The sequence below is a fragment of the Grus americana genome, unplaced genomic scaffold (assembly GCF_028858705.1).
Source record: "Grus americana isolate bGruAme1 unplaced genomic scaffold, bGruAme1.mat scaffold_139, whole genome shotgun sequence".
NCBI classification, from domain to species: domain Eukaryota; kingdom Metazoa; phylum Chordata; class Aves; order Gruiformes; family Gruidae; genus Grus; species Grus americana.
The window spans coordinates 858-9846 of NW_026561457.1; the positions used below are offsets into that span (position 1 = coordinate 858).

At 54.4% G+C, this 8989-nt stretch overlaps 1 long non-coding RNA gene across 3 annotated transcripts; it reads right to left on the reverse strand.

Moving 5' to 3' along the window:
- Nucleotides 1-392: 392 nt before the first annotated feature.
- LOC129200454 (uncharacterized) lies at nucleotides 393-7524 on the reverse strand. 3 transcript variants are annotated; one of them, XR_008574903.1, is made up of 6 exons: nucleotides 7416-7524; nucleotides 6460-6522; nucleotides 4797-5045; nucleotides 3817-4006; nucleotides 2295-2467; nucleotides 393-541 (listed from the first exon to the last, which is right to left on the reverse strand). It is a non-coding gene; the product is annotated as an uncharacterized LOC129200454 (long non-coding RNA). The 3 variants fall into 3 exon arrangements; XR_008574901.1 differs by lacking the exon at nucleotides 7416-7524 and having other exon boundaries at nucleotides 6460-7397; XR_008574902.1 differs by lacking the exons at nucleotides 393-541; nucleotides 7416-7524 and having other exon boundaries at nucleotides 2266-2467; nucleotides 6460-7397.
- Between the last annotated feature and the right edge of the window lie 1465 nt (nucleotides 7525-8989).

An 8989-nucleotide genomic window follows, 5' to 3' on the forward strand; every position in this document is an offset into this window, starting at 1 on the left:
CCTCTAAACCATTATTTTTATTTTAACTACACTACAATTTTTTTTTTAAGTAATATTTTTGTTCACAATATGTGTGTAAACAAAAGACAGAACATTAAAGGCCACCAGGGACACAGAAGCACAAAGACAAACACAACACTGACAACAGACACACAAATTAATTTCCTGCCCCTCCTTTAGGACAAAACTCAAACACAAACAATAACACCCAAATAATGACTGACACGCAAACATTTCACTACCGGCACAACAAAAAAAAAATCATTCTTTATTACTTCACCTTTATTGATACTTTCTTTAAAGATCAACAACATTAGGCATTAATACAGATGTTTCCATTGATGCACTATCACCATGGCAAGGACTCAGAGCAATGACAATTACTAGCTCAGGCACATTGACAGTCAATCTCTCCTGCTTCGCTTAACATTTTTCTCGTTCCAGAGCTTTCTACTACAATGGAATCTGGATCCTCTGATTCCAACCCCTGGCCAAACACGTGCAGCTTGCAGTCACCTGGATAGCTACTCTGATTCCCTGCCTTTAAAGAATAACACCAAACACCTTCGTTAGTTTACATTATTACACAAGAATCTACACTGCTCAGGCAAAACCTTTACAATCCCATCCTTCTAAAACATCCATTACACCCTCTTGCATGCCCACCTGCTCCTCCTCAACACTGGTCACTTTAACACCCAACACCCTTTGCTTTCAAAACCAACACTGCTACTAGTGTTAACACTACTACCTCAATCACAGGCAAATACAAAACTCCAGAGGACCGCTCCTCGGGAACGCTGTTCCCGGGAGACGCCATCACAATTTCATCTCTCACCCTGCCTGGCAAAAACCCCGGCCCGAACCGCAGCGCCGTCCAAACGTTGGCGACGAACGTCGCCTCGCGGAGCGGCCGGGACATGGGGAAAAAAAAAACCCCAGCTGGGGGAGGAAAAAAAAAATCCCCCAGCTGGGGTTTTTTTTATTCTAATCTCCAACAGCAAAACGAGTTTGCTCTACCTGAAAGAAAAAAAATACACAGCACACCCCCCACCCCCACCCCAAAATTAGGCACCACCACCTCACGCTCCACCCCGCACCCAAACACACGTCCATTCCACCGTGACCGGACATCGCCCCCTCCTTCCGGCGCTCCTCGGGAACGCCGTTCCCGGGAGACGCCATCACAATTACATCTCTCGCCCTGCCTGGCAAAAACCCCGGCCCGAACCGCAGCGCCGTCCAAACATTGGCGACGAACGTCGCCTCGCGGAGCGGCCGGGACACGGGGGAAAAAAAAAAACCCAGCCGGGGGAGGAAAAAAAAAATCCCCCAGCTGGGGTTTTTTTTTATTCTAATCTCCAACAGCAAAACGAGCTTGCTCTACCTGGAAGAAAAAAAAATACACAGCACACCCCCACCCCCACCCCAAAATTAGGCACCACCACCTCACGCTCCACCCCGCACCCAAACACACGTCCATTCCACCGCGACCGGACATCGCCCCCTCCTTCCGGCGCTCCTCGGGAACGCCGTTCCCGGGAGACGCCATCACAATTTCATCTCTCGCCCTGCCTGGCAAAAACCCCGGCCCGAACCGCAGCGCCGTCCAAACTTTGGCGACGAACGTCGCCTCGCAGAGCGGCCGGGACCGGGGGAAAAAAAAACCCAGCCGGGGGAGGAAAAAAAAAATCCCCCAGCTGGGGTTTTTTTTATTCTAATCTCAAACAGCAAAACGAGCTTGCTCTACCTGGAAGAAAAAAAATACACAGCACACCCCCCACCCCCACCCCCAAAATTAGGCACCACCACCACCACCACCTCACCCTCCACCCCGCACCCAAACACACGTCCATTCCACCGCGACCGGACATCGCCCCCTCCTTCCGGCGCTCCTCGGGAACGCCGTTCCCGGGAGACGCCATCAAAATTTCATCTCTCGCCCTGCCTGGCAAAAACCCTGGCCCGAACCGCACCGCCCTCCAAACTTTGGCGACGAACGTCGCCTCGCGGAGCGGCCGGGACCGGGGGAAAAAAAAAACCCAGCCGGGGGAGGAAAAAAAAAAATCCCCCAGCTGGGGTTTTTTTTATTCTAATTTCAAAAAGCAAACTAGCTTGCTCTGCCTGGAAGAAAAAAATTACACAACACACACACACAGCCCAACACACACAAAAATAGGCACCGCCACAACCTGACGCTCCACCCCTCACCCAAACGCACATCCATTCTTGCCACCCGCCCGCCACAACGGGCCACGGCCCCGATTCTTGGCCCATCTGTGGAACGGCCTCACCCTGTCCCTTAAGTCAGCATCGCCGCTCCGCCTGACTCTGTAGAGTTAGCGCTCATAGGCAGGGACCAGGGAAGATGCCTTGCTAACTGCACCGCTCCTTCGCTGTTGCTTGGATACTCCACAAAAACCTCACTCGAGGCTGTCGTGCGGGAATCCAAATCGTGCCGTGGCACCTGAAAACCACAACGGAAGGGCTCTAGGGCCGGCTGGCCGACAATTACCCTCTGCCTCGCAAAACGGCCCGTACGACCTCCGCCCCAACCGACTGTACTGACAGATTACCATCCTGGGCTGGGGCCGCTCTCTATGCCGGCTCTGCAATGCCCAACCACCCAAATGCAACAAGAGCCATACCGAACACCAGGCAACGCCAAGCACTGCAATGCAATATACAACCAAATATAAAGCATGCCTTAACACAACGCTATGTAACACTGGACAGTCTCAAATGGCAGGCAATACAAATACAGGGCCAGGCAATGCAATACAGAGCCGCGCAACGCAACACAGAGGACCGGGTCGCTGAACACAAGACAGTCTCCATTGGCAGGCAGTACAAAGACAGAGCCGCGCAACGCAACACAGAGGACCGGGTCGCTGAACACAAGACAGTCTCCATTGGCAGGCAGTACAAAGACAGAGCCGCGCAACGCAACACAGAGGACCGGGTCGCTGAACACAAGACAGTCTCCATTGGCAGGCAGTACAAAGACAGAGCCGCGCAACGCAACACAGAGGACCGGGTCGCTGAACGCAAGACAGTCTCCATTGGCAGGCAGCGGCAAGGCAGAGCGGCGCAGGGCAAGGCAGGGCACGGGCCCACGTAACGTGAGGCAGAGCGGCGCAAGGCGTGGCAGAGCGCAGGCCCACGTAACGCGAGGCGGTCTCCGTTGGCAAGCAATACGAATACAGAGTAGCGCAATGCAATACCCAGCCAAAGACAGGGCTGCGCAAGGCAATACAACGCAAAGCGCTACAAAACAAGACGTCTCAGATGGTGGTCAAAACCAACACAAATTGCAGCAAGGCAACACAACACCAGAACAACGGGGGTGTGTGTGAGAAGCTAGGCTTTAAGACACAAGCCTCTAAGCATATGTCGTGTGAAAGGGTACGAGTCTGATGTGTGGCTGAGGGAGGCCCTCCCGTTGAGTCACGAGGTTCAGAAAGGACCCCCTTGCTTTCTAAACTCCTTCGCAGAGAGGAGCCTAGGTGCGGCTAGGTCCAGTCTTAGTCCCAGACTTGGTCAACGGTTTACATCTAAAGGATTATGTGTGTAGCCACAGATCAGAGTCAACGTTTGCCTGTCAGAGCCCCACTAAGGACTTTCACTGAAACAGTTTCGCAAAGTTGAAAAGAAAAATAGGTAGTTTATTGAGGCGACAGATATAAAAAGTTTGGAACTGCCGTTGATAAATGCACTTACTGCAACAATTTTGAGCTCAAGTTAATAGTTCAGCGCTTTTGTTAATGATAGTTTTCCCAGGGTAACATCCGACATAATCGGAGGCGCAAGTCTTACCAAAGAGGCGTCCCTGCTTGGGGAGGAGAGAGAGAGGTCCAGGCCCGTCAACCTGTCCAGATAGTTGGAGTTCTCGTCCTCAAAAAAGAGGATTCTGAATGCCAGATTTATACTTTTGGCGAGGTGGGACTAAGTCAGGTATTGTGTGCCGACTGGCCCTTAACAAGGCTTGTTGTGCAGTTGGTCGGGGCTGGGGGGGGGGGGGGAAGTGGCGGAGAACAAACATGTTCAGTACAGAGCGGTGGTCTGTTTAGTTTTACCAAAGTAAGGTCGAGCTGCGAAGGAGGCTCCCCCTCACCCCAGGCGTCACTTAGTTGATTAAGGAGTAGACCCGTCAGACGCCGCATCTTGTTAAGATGAACAAATTGCTCATCTCCTGCCCCTGTTCAGGTCCGGTGCTTATCAGTGCAAGATAAGCAAGTTGCTCAATCCCTGCTCTCGCCCAAGCTGGACTCCCCCAGGCCCCTTCTGCTGGGTCAAAATGGCCCTGTATTCGGCACCAACAAGACTAGACTAGTCCGGCATCCCACAGCATACAGGGATGAAAGATGGTATCAAACTTCAATTGAGGCAGAAGTTTCTAGAGCACGACTGTGAGTCCGGCACGGACCACCTCCGCAAAGGCCACCTCGCAGAAACATCTGCGATGCGAGGTGCGCTTTAAGCTCCGATCGCGAGACGAGAAACGCTCGACGGGCCGTATTCCGAAGCGACGAGGCGTCGCGGACCCCGCGGATGCTCGCCGAGCGCGTGCGGCAGAACCTAGAGACCTGCCGTAAGGCGCCATACACATGAAAAAGCACAGATCACGGAAATGACGCTGCAACGCTGAGAGAGGCCAGAATGTTTATATCCGGCACGATGGACCCGGGACCCCTATCTGTCCCTAGACTCGAGGCAGACTAAATAGCCCTCTGCTACCCTGGCGTTAAACCCCTGCTGGCCCTGCCCCCAACCACCATTTTTGCCCCTTAAATTACCTTTCAGAGGGCAGAATCCAGATTCCCTTCTCATGGGGAAAAGGTCATCTAACCGGGATGCTCCCCCATCCCCCAGGTTCCGCTTCATCCCTCACGAGACAGAGCGTCGCCGGTCGCCGACGTGCCGCCCGGCGTCGACCTCCGCTGCGACGAAGCCCTCCTTGGAAACGCCTTCCTCTCGCCTGTCCCTTTTCCTCGGCCGCTCGGAGTCGGATTCTTCGGCCTGCCGTGCCGAGGCCTGACCGCCACCTGCAAAACTCAAAGGACGGGATGTGATTTTAGCTACGTCTATAATACGACACCTCAGAAAACTGCTACGTCAGCGCGCCGGTCATCGCTCGCCTCGCTTAAGTTCGCTCCGGTGCGGATATCCCGTTCGCGCATCGATTCGCGCCTAGAAAATACAACCGGAAAACCGTGAACTAGGCGGAGTCGCCGACACGCCGATCCGCTGACGTCGGACGCCGGCCCGCCTTTGTCTGGCGCTCCTCTCGCCTCTTCCGGGGGCCTGTGACGCATGGCTTGTCGCTCGGCCTCTGACAAACCCAAACAAACTGTGCAAAGTAAGGCGGTGGCCGCTGACCGGTAGCTTGATGAGACCGAAAGGTCTGTCATCTTTTCTGCATAAGCCTTCTAACTAGAGCTAAAACAAACAGAGAAGAGATACACCAAACCCCAAATATACCAACTAAGGCACATGTGAGATTGAACCCACTCCACTACCGCACAAACTGCTGCTCCCAGAAGGCCAGAGTACAGCTTCTGACCCCCGCCAATGCAATGAAACTGTGACAGCTGTCTACAGGTACTTGCCCACAGATGGACTGTAGCGTCTTCACCAAAAGAATCCGGTCACGCCAATGTTTTACCGCCACGCCACAAAGCTATGCTACCCCTGTCTTTAACATTGCTACACCCCCGGGGGGAGCGGCTCCGACCCCGACACGGCGCACAGACTCTGCAAACGCAACCCTGAGACACGAGAAGGCCGCGAGCAAGAACGGCTACCGTGGCGAAGGTAAGACTGGCGAGGAAGCCCTATGGCACCGCAACGTTGCGGGTGCTTTATAGCGGCCCCGGGAAAGAGACGACGGCCTTGGCCGGCGAGAGAAAGAGGCTGTCAAAACTGAAATGACAGATGCATCAGAGGCCGGGTTTTAAGATCTAAGGCCTTTAAAAACGTGGGGAATGAAACCTGAGAAAAGAACTCAGGGCAAACGTAACGCTCGGAGGAGCTGCTGGCAGCGCCCGGCTGGGCGCCGCAATAGACGTCCGCTCAGAAACATCTACGACACAATACACGCCAAACAGAGCTATGCTTTAAGCTATAACTACAAGAGAGAAACTGGCTTGATGAGCTCAATACCAATGAGCACAGATATTCAAGACTCATGAGATCTAATAAGGTACCTGGTGATCACAAAAAGCAGCGGAGGCATCGAGACCTGAGGGAGTTGCGGCGTACAGCATAAGACAGACAACGCAACCTACACGACAAAACCGCACGCGGGCTGAAAGCGCCCTGCCCGGCGCGGTCTAGCACGGTGCCGACGAGTAACCCGCGCCCTTTGCCTACCCGAAGGCGACCGCTCCCGGACAGCCCTCTCCCGTACGCTAACTTTAAAAGCCATCCCCTGCAACTCCCAAACTTGTCCGGACCTACCTTCTTACGGCGCTCTGCTCTCCTCCTCTGCCGCTCGTCGGTGGGCATCTAGCCAGTCCGCATCTGGAAAAATCACACCGAGTTATCAAACAAGTCACCCAGATGCCGAGTGAGAGCCAAACAATTCCGGACTGGCCGTATCGGCACGCTAACCGTACGCTCCTATTGCTATTCCGCCTATCCCCGACTCGACAGCCCTGGGCAGAGCAGCTCCACACACACACACCACACACAGAGACAGACGCTACACAGAACGCTACAAACAACGCAACTCACAAACGAGAGAACACTCTTAGCGAGAGGAATGACTCCCGGACCGGAGAGGCTGCCGAGCAAGGCGACCTATAGGGCACGACACCCAGGTGAGGAAGCTCTATGGCAACCCCAGAAGAGAATTGACCGTAAATGGCCCGTTATAAGAAGTTACTGTCAAAACCGAGATGATGGGGGCAGCAAGAAGCCCGTCTTCAAGACCTAAGGAGGTAAGGATGCAGGGAGGAAGACCCAGTCCCTGAAAACGGATAGCTGGAGAGCAGAGCTCCGAACGCAGCCTGGTATAGCGCTGCAAATAGAGGACCCTCCAGAAACTTCCGACACGCAAGAATGATCCACGCCGTAATCTCGCTATGCGAGAAAAGAAGCGCCCGATTGGCGGTACGCTGACAAGTACCGGCGTTCGAGAGCCTAGGGACGGCGCCCGAGAAGCATGCCATGCCCCTCGAGCGCCAAGAGGGCGTTGAGACCCAAGGAAGGGCTAAGACACACAGGACGAGACACGCAGACATAACACAGGCTGCAACTGCCCTGCCCGGTCTAGCATCGTGGTGACATGTAACCCGCTCCCTTTGCCCAGCCAAGGGGAACTGCTCCCAGACAGCCCTCGCCCCGGCGCTAGCCATAAAACCCCTCCACCACGACCCCCAAACTCGCTCCCTCCCTGGCCATGGTCCCTCAACTTAGCTTTCCGAGGGCCGGGGATCCGAATCCATCAGCAACAAAAACATCACCACCGCGCATTGGCTAACTGGGATGTTCCTGCAATTGCCCGGTGCCTCTTCATCAGCTACAATAGAAAACAGAACACAAACAAAACAGCACTGTCAGTCAGCGTTGCATCAACCGGCCAACACCAACCTCTCCCATGACACCCCCTTCCTCAGAAGCACCGTGTCTTTCTGCTCACCTGCTCGGTCCAGAGATGGACCGTGCAGCTGTCCTCACTTGCAGCACCTAAGACGCCAAGAGACACAAAATTACTCCTATGTTTGTCAGAAGTCACCGCTCCCACAATCGCCCTCGCCATTCCTCGAGCTCACCTCAAATGATCGACCCACCTCCTTACGGCGCTCTGCTCCCCTCCTGTGCTGCTCTTTGGTGCGCTTCCTCTCTCTCTGCATCTGGAAATAAAAAAAACAAAACCCCCAAAAAATTAAACAAGTCAGCCAGATGCCGAGCGAGAGCCAAACAATTCCAGACTGGCCATACTGACACACTAACTGGACCCTCTTCTTGCTATTCCACCCAACCCTGGACTCGACAGCCCCGGGCAGAGCAGCTCCACGCCCAAGACACACACGCACGGGGATCAACGCTACACAGAATGCTACAAACACCACAAATCACAAGTGAGAGAAAACTCTCAGCGAGAGGAACGACTCCCGGACCGGAGAGGCTGCCCAACAAGATGACCTACAGGGCGTGACGCCCGGGCGCAGAAGCTCTATGGCAACCCCAAAAAAGAAGTGAATGTGATGGCCTGTTATAAGAAGTTACCATCAAAACCAGGGCAAGGGATGCGGCAAGAAGCCTCTCTTCAAGACCTAAGAATGTAACGACGCAGAGAAGAAGCCCCGGTCCCTGAGAACGGACGGCTGGAGAGCAGAGCTCCCGATGCGGCCTAGGACTAGGCTGCAAAAAGAGGACCCGCCGGAAGCTTCCGACACGCGAGAACGATCCACGCCGTAAGCTCGCTAGGCAAGCAAAAGAAGCGCCCCATTGGCGCTACACCGATGAATACAGGCGTTTGAGAGCCTAGGGATGGCGCCCGAGAAGCACGCCGTGCCCTTTGAGCGCAAAGAGGGCGTTGAGACCCGAGGAAGGGCTGAGACACACAGGACAAGACACACAACAAACATACCACAGACACAGGCTGGAACTGCCCTGCCCAACACAGCCTAGTATTGTGTTGACAAGTAACCCGCTCCCTTTGCCCACCCTAGGGGACCGCTGCCAGACAGCTCTTGCCCCTACGCTAACCGCAACACATCTCCCCTGCGACCCCCAAACTTGCCCCCTCCTCGGCCCGCTCCCTCCCTGGCCCCGGTCCCTCAACTTAGCTTTCAGAGGGCCGAGGATCTGAATCCATCCACAACAAACAACATGCACATTGTGCATCGGCTAACTGGGATCTTCCGGCAGTCGTCTGGACCCTCTTCACCTAGAGTAAACACATCACCAAAACAAACAAAACATTGTTGTCAGTCAGCATCGCACCGGTCAACACCAACCTTGCCCACAACACCCCCCTCTC